At 40.6% G+C, this 7,603-nt stretch overlaps 1 pseudogene; it reads right to left on the bottom strand.

The window, feature by feature from the left end:
- LOC112077784 (major histocompatibility complex class I-related gene protein-like) overlaps nucleotides 1-6,745 on the bottom strand; it is a 10,507-nt pseudogene extending 3,762 nt beyond the window's left edge.
- Between the last annotated feature and the right edge of the window lie 858 nt (nucleotides 6,746-7,603).

Consider the following 7,603-nt stretch of genomic DNA (forward strand, 5'->3'; position numbering starts at 1 on the left):
AACCTACTAACCAAGATCCAACCAACTAACCAAGAAACAACTTCATCAGATGACAGTCTATAACTGTTACACAATAAATCTATGTTTGTTCGAAAAATGTGCATATTTGAGGTATAAATCAGTTTTACATTGCTGCTACCATCACAGCTACCGCCACGAAAATAGCAGCGAAGCTGCCAGAGTAATTACAGACACCAGTCAAATACCTAAATACTCATCATAAAACATTTCTGAAAATATATGGTGTACAGTGATCCCTCGCCACTTCGCGGTTCCTTATCGCGGATTCGCTATTTGGCGGATTTTCATAATGCATTTTTTTTTTTTTTTGGTGCATTGTGCTCTGCATTCTGATTCGCTAAAAACTCACTCCCGCTTCTTGTATCAAAACATGCTACGAATTGTGCTATCATTTTGTCGTCTCGTGCAGTTATCGTGTACGTACATAAAACAGCTTGGCAAATTTACATTAAGTTGGCCAAATTATCTTGTAATTTCGAACATCTCCTAAACCCATAATGTCGACGAAACGGCCTACACGTGAGTCACTGTATTTGTATACATGTAATAGTTGCTAATTGTAAAAAAAAAAAAAAGTTTTCTATTTCGCGGATTTCACTTATCGCGGGTCATTTTCGGAACGTAACCCCGCGATAAACGAGGGATTACTGTTATAGCAAATGAAAGACAAAGATCTTGTGAATACAGCCAATATTTCCGATTTCTTAGTGTTTTACAGCGAAAACACAATATAAGCGTTATATGTTAGCTTATCCATAGCTAACACACAACAGCATTGATTCAAGGCAAACGGTGCGATAGCACAGTTTCGACAGATATATGAATAGCATCATAAAATGGTCCTACTTTTGTGATCTTCCATCAGAATGTTGTACAAGGGTCCTTGGTCCAGAACAGTCGGTTGTTTGGATTTAGAACATCGTTTTTCCCCTCTTGAATTAGCAAGCAACTGGCCAAGTGCACGAAGCTCTCCATCGTCAACAAACACAGACAACGCAACACGCCTAACGTCCGAAAAAAATTCAATAATCTAATAAAACTATATTGAAAAAACATACTTTACGATGATATTGTAAACATGTATCCAAATAAAATCAAAAGCCGGAGATAGTATTCGCCTAATACGACAGCTTTCCAGAAGTCATTCCAGGTCCAACTTCGCGCTTTTCAGAAAACAGGAAATGGCGACACGTCATTCCAAGAGGATTTTTCCACCTCAGACCAAGATAATCACTTAATTTCTTCTCTCACTTCCTCTTGACATCTAGGGGACAGGTGTATGAGTGCAGTGTATACTAATACGTATCATGCCCATTTATAGCAAGCCCAGAACAGAGACCTCGATTCAGAAATCTCACTTCCTGTCAGGAAGTGGCTGCAGAATGAGTTCGTTTCACTCAGAGAAATAATTCAAACGGTTTTAGAAACTAGAGAGTGTTTTCTATCCAATAGTAATAATAATATGCATATTGTACGAGCAAGATTGAGTACGAGGCCGTTTGAAATGGGCATTTTTTCCAAGTTACTCAATACTGCCCTCGCAGCCATAAGAAGATTTATGTAGCTTTTTTTTTTACATTGGATAAAAGTAGAGACTCAAAGCTACAAAATGGTATATCATACACTGCATTTGAGGAACAATAGAAAGTAATTCTGCTTTGAAAAGTTGATCAATTTGTAAGGGAGTGCGTAATCTGGTGGCAGGGAAGTCAGGCGCAGGAGAGCAAAACTGGGTAATCAACAGAGCAGTTTTATTCATAAAAACACCGGAAACCAGAACAATAAATAAATGAGTACAAAACCGCGTTGCGCATTCAGAGAAAACGTGGCACATGCACTTACAATAAACAATTCCGCACAAAGACATGGGGGAACAGAGGGTTTAAATACACAACATGTAATGAGGGATAGAGAACCAGGTGTGTGAGCGACAAGACAAAAAATGGAGAATGAAAAATGGATCGATGATGGCTAGAAGACCGGCGACGCCGACCGGCGAGCGGCCGGCCGAACAAGGAGAGGAACCGACTTCGGCGAAGTAAGTGGCACAACATTGTAAGACCACCCCGTCTCATTTCGCTCTCGGGAGCGCACCTTGACGCTCTGGGCCGACTATTTGTTTACCTCTGGATACCATGAAAACAGACCTAACCAGCTCAGCTGGCAACAATTTCATTACGCTTTTTTGCAGCGTTTACTGACACCGTGCCATATTCAACGGGTGTTGACACACGGCACGTAACGTTAGCTAACGAGCCAGCCAGCTAACATTAGCTAGTTAAAAAACAACGAACAAAGTGCCAACAATGTCTAACATTAGGCTCTAACTAGAAAAGCAAACAGCTCCTGGGAAACGAATAATGACCTCCGCTAGGGAGCCAGCCAGCTGAAGTTATCTAGCTAGCTAACAGTACACTTTAGCTTGAAATGAAACACTTTCTGTCAAAATTAGAAATGTGTAATATCTGAAAATGTAGCTAGCTAGCGCTAGACTATTTACCTGCATACATCATCATGCATGATGGACGCGTCTCCCTGTCAGGAATGCCATACCACGGTTGCCATTAGTTTGAAGATGTAATCCAGAGACAGGTGTTTTCTCCATCTCTTTAGCTATCATACTGTAATTCCACTGATTTCAAAACTTGATCCTCCAGAAAGTGAGACGCAAACTTATGCAGCTCCACTACACAATACATTAAAAAAAGGGTGTTCGACAGGATTACCAACACAGGACGATGAGCTCAAATAGACAGAAGCCTTGAATATGGCAGACCAAATCCAACCCACTCATTATCTCAGCCAATCATGGTTAGTGGGAAGTTTGCTCCTATTTGTCTGTGGCTTAACCAACAAGGCTCGTAATTTAACAATTTTATTCGTATTTACAGATGCATGCTCAGTTTGTTATCAAGGCACATGAAAGTTACATGTTCGAGAAGGCATTTCTGCCAAAAAATGCTCTCCTGTGAAGTCGTGACTTGCGACATACGACTCGTTTCCTGAACCGGTCACATTTTGACAAAAAATGCAGATATACCTTTAGTCCCAAACTCTGGTTTAACATTTTATACAACATCATTTTCAATGAGTAGAGAAAGTAGATAATCCATCTTACCTGCTTGACAATGGTGGAAAAGAAAGAACAAACAAGACAGACAGTTTGTCCATGATTTAGAAATGTTCACTACTTTTGCAGTAGCCTCAGCAGCTGATACTTTCTCTTGATCACTTATCTTTTCTTCTTCTTTCTGCTTATTTTCTTATAATTTATGCGGCGTCTGCAAACAAACGTTAGAGGTGCATGTCCGCACCTACTGTACTGGAGTTGTAGTCAATCACAGTTTACAGCTAAATGAATAAAGAAACAAACATTAAGTGAAACTTAACCCTCCTATCTAATCCTATACTAGAGCCCTATTAACTATTATACCCTCCCCCATTCCCAAATCCCTTCCACATCCCACCCCCCACCCCTAGTCCTACCTCAATAACCCTACACATCAATCTTTCCCTCTCTTCCACATACCAGTACTTACAACAATACATCAACAGATGCTTCACTGTTTCATCAACCATACACTCCGTTCACTATCCATTTGTATGCTTGCCAACCAGATATAATGACGAGTTCATGTACAATGTCCAAAGTGCAACTGAGCAAACACCACCTCTTCTTTCCTTCCATTTGGACAAAAGGAACACCTAGCGAGAATGCTTGTTCATTGACTACAGCTAAGCGTTCAGCATAATAGTGCCCACAAAGCTCATCACTAAACTAGGGACCCATGGACTAAACACCTCCCTCTGCAACTGGATCCAACTGGGGCCCTCAGGGGTGCGTGCTTAGTTTACCCATGACTGCGTGGCCAAGCACGACTCCAACACCATCATTAAGTTTGCTGATGACACAACGGTGTAGGCCTGATCACCCACAACGATGAGACAGTCTAAGGGAGGAGGTCAGAGACCTGACAGTGTGGTGCCAGGACAACAATCTCTCCCTCAATGTGAGCAAGACAAAGTAGCTGATCGTGAGCTATAGAAAAGAACAGTCAATGTCATCTTGGTAAGCAACTCCAGTGTATATTTGGCCTTTGTTTAAGGTTTTGACCTGCTGAAGTGTGAATTTGTCGCCCAGTGTCTGTTGGAAAGCAGACTGAACCAGGTTTCCCTCTAGGATTTTGTCTGTGCTTAGCTCTATTCCTTTTTATTTTCATCCTAAAAATCTCCATAGTCCAAAAGTTTGGACACAACTACTCATTCAAGGGTTTTTCTTTATTTTTACTATTTTCTCCATTGTTGAATAATAGTGAAGACATCAAAACTATGATATAGTACATATGGATTATGTAGTAACCAAAAAAGTGTTAAACAACTGTCAGTTAAAAACAACTGTCAGTTAAAAACTGACATGCACTGTCAACTGTGGGACCTTTATAGAGAGGCGTGTGCCTTTCCAAATCATGTCCAATCAATTGAGGTGACATCACGTGCCCCACATACCTTCAAAATGATTCTGCAGTCATAATTTATTCGAAAACACTGTTTCGATCCTCATTTTGTCACATTAGTTAAACAGAAGAAAAACCCACCCCTTTCGAACGGATAAAAATGGTGTCGATCTTTAGGAAATGTTCCTATATCTGCCGTTTCCATACACATGTCGGAATGATTTTTTTTATTGCGTCATTGCTTTTGTCGAATAAACCTGGGTCAATGGAAACTGTCTACTGAGCGTCTTCACCAAATCTTTCTGTGAAAGTTTTTTAAGTCTTAAATGAGGATTCCTATGACATTTTCTGAGATGATTTGTGGATAGGGACCCATGGCCCGTATCCACAAAGCGTTCAGAGTTAGAACATTTTGCATAAGTGCTGAGAATAGAGACATTTACTCTGTTCCTACTCTTATGGGTAAAAATATAAGCTATGCATGAAGCCTTTAGTCATAAGAGACCACCTAGTCGACAGATATGTAAACACTTCATAAGGTGATCGAACAGTTAGAAGTTGCCAGCAGGTGTCTTGGATAGTAGAAAAAAAGCAGTGAGTAGTGGTTCCTGCGACATGCAATTGCTTTGGAGTTTTTGAAAGAATGTTTTGATATTTCTATGTGATAATCCATAAATAATCTAGACCTACATGCAACAGTATCTCTTGCGCTTTTGAAAATTATTTCACATTACCTATATTTCACATGATGTGCTAACTTATAACATTAGGGTAATATAATCACATTGTTTCTTTTGATTATTTAATTAACCTATATCATGTTGTTTAGTTATGCCTTTGGTGCACAATAACACGATAAAAAAAAGTTGGGCAATTGAAGGATCTAGGGCCCATGTTAACTTTGATTGTGTTTGATGAAAATGATAGACTTCAAGACGTTTTATCTCTCAGCAGGGTCAGGTTGATGTGGCGGGGGTAGAAACCAAACGCCAGGCAGCTCACCTGGAGCCCTKCAGAAACCTCTTTCTTTATCAACCTGAGTCTGGGAGGAACTTTACGCATCACAACYTTCTTCTCTCTCTTCAGGAATTTTTTCAGTGTTCTGATGCACCTGGGAAGGTGAACATTAATATAAAGTGTTCTTTTGAAATCTTGCATCATCCCATCCCATCCTAGTAGTAGTTTCCCAGCATCATATGTAAAATGTGTTGTGTTGGAAATTACTGTTTGATCTGTATAAATGGCATTGAAAGTTTCCTTATACATGATCATGGCTGGTTCACCATTGTCTAACATCTCACAGCCAGCCATTCTTTGCTGAACTTGAACACCTCCTGTGAGATTAAAGTGGTGTTTTAGCTGGAAGGCTCTCTCTTTCATATCTTGGTACATAGTTTCAAATACACGATCTCCTTCCTGAGCTAGGTCATCATACATTTTGTCTGTTGGGTTAAGTCCCCTGTAGACAGACAGTTTATCTTTGGAGTCATAGTAACCCACTTGAACATCATCCAACAGCCCTACACTGGTAAACTCAGGGAAAGGCGTCTCTCCGATGATGTATGTTGCAAGTGCCCACAGAGAATGTGATCCTGGACCTGAGAGAGGAGTGATATTATGAACAGTTACATTGAGCTCTTGGGACTATAAGGTTCTATCTGCAAAAAGATGATTATGAGATAATTGTCTTTAAAGCTCCAAACCCTCATTGGTTTGAATTGTGTCAGCGAGGGCCATGCTGACTTTTCAGGGGGCACATGCTCCAAATTAAAAAAGCACACMCACTCATCATCACAAAATGTAATTAAGCTAGTTAGTGCCTCCTATAGTTAGTGCCTCCTATAGACATGATTGACAAGTCTATGTCAATAACTACGTTTGGACAAAAATGCAGAAAGAACCTTATAGTCCCAAACTCTAGATTCAACATTTTATAACATCATTTATCTTCAATGATAGAAAGTAGATAATCCATCTTACCTGCGTTGACAATGGTGGATAAGGAAAGAACAAACAAAAAGACAGACAGTTTGTCCATGATTTAGAAATGTTCACTACTTTTGCAGTAGCCTCGTGTAGCAGTTTCTAACTCTCAAGTGAGTCTGACACTTTTCCTTTCGCTTACCTTCTTCTTCTGTAATATTATGGCGGTCTGCAAACAAACGTTAGAGGTGCATGTCGCCATGTACTGTACTGGAGTGTGTAGTCAATACCAGTTTACAGACTAAATGAWTAAAGAAACAAACATTCAGTGAAATTCACCCCTCCTATCTAATCCTATACTAGAGCCCTACTAACTATTATAAACCCWCCCCCATTCCCCAAATCCCTTTCACATCCCCACCCCCCCATCCCTGTCCTACCTCAATAACCCTACACATCAATCTTTCCCTCTCTTCCACATACCAGTACTTACAACAATACATCAACAGATGCTTCACTGTTTCATCAACCATACACTCCGTTCACTCATCCATTTGTATGCTTGCCAACCAGATATAATGACGAGTTCAATGTACAATGCCAAGATGCAACTGAGCAAACACCACCTCTTCTTTCCTTCCATTTGGACAAAGGAACACCTAGCGAGAATGCTTTCATTGACTACAGCTAAGCGTTCAGCATAATAGTGCCCACAAAGCTCATCACTAAACTAGGGACCCATGGACTAAAACACTCCCTCTGCAACTGGATCCAACTGGGGCCTCAGGGGTGCGTGCTTAGTTTACCCATGACTGCGTGCCAAGCACGACTCCAACACCATCATTAAGTTTGCTGATGACACAACGTGTAGGCCTGATCACCCACAACGATGAGACAGTCTAAGGGAGGAGGTCAGAGACCTGACAGTGTGGTGCCAGGACAACAATCTCTCCCTCAATGTGAGCAAGACAAAGTAGCTGATCGTGGACTATAGGAAAGAACAGTCAATGTCATCTTGGTAAGCAACTCCAGTGTATATTTGGCCTTGTGTTTAAGGTTATTGACCTGCTGAAGTGTGAATTTGTCGCCCAGTGTCTGTTGGAAAGCAGACTGAACCAGGTTTCCCTCTAGGATTTTGTCTGTGCTAGCTCTATTCCTTTTTATTTTCATCCTAAAAATCTCCATAGTCCAAAAGTTTGGACACA

Source organism: Salvelinus sp. IW2-2015, unplaced genomic scaffold, assembly GCF_002910315.2.
Source record: "Salvelinus sp. IW2-2015 unplaced genomic scaffold, ASM291031v2 Un_scaffold4914, whole genome shotgun sequence".
Lineage (NCBI taxonomy): Eukaryota > Metazoa > Chordata > Actinopteri > Salmoniformes > Salmonidae > Salvelinus > Salvelinus sp. IW2-2015.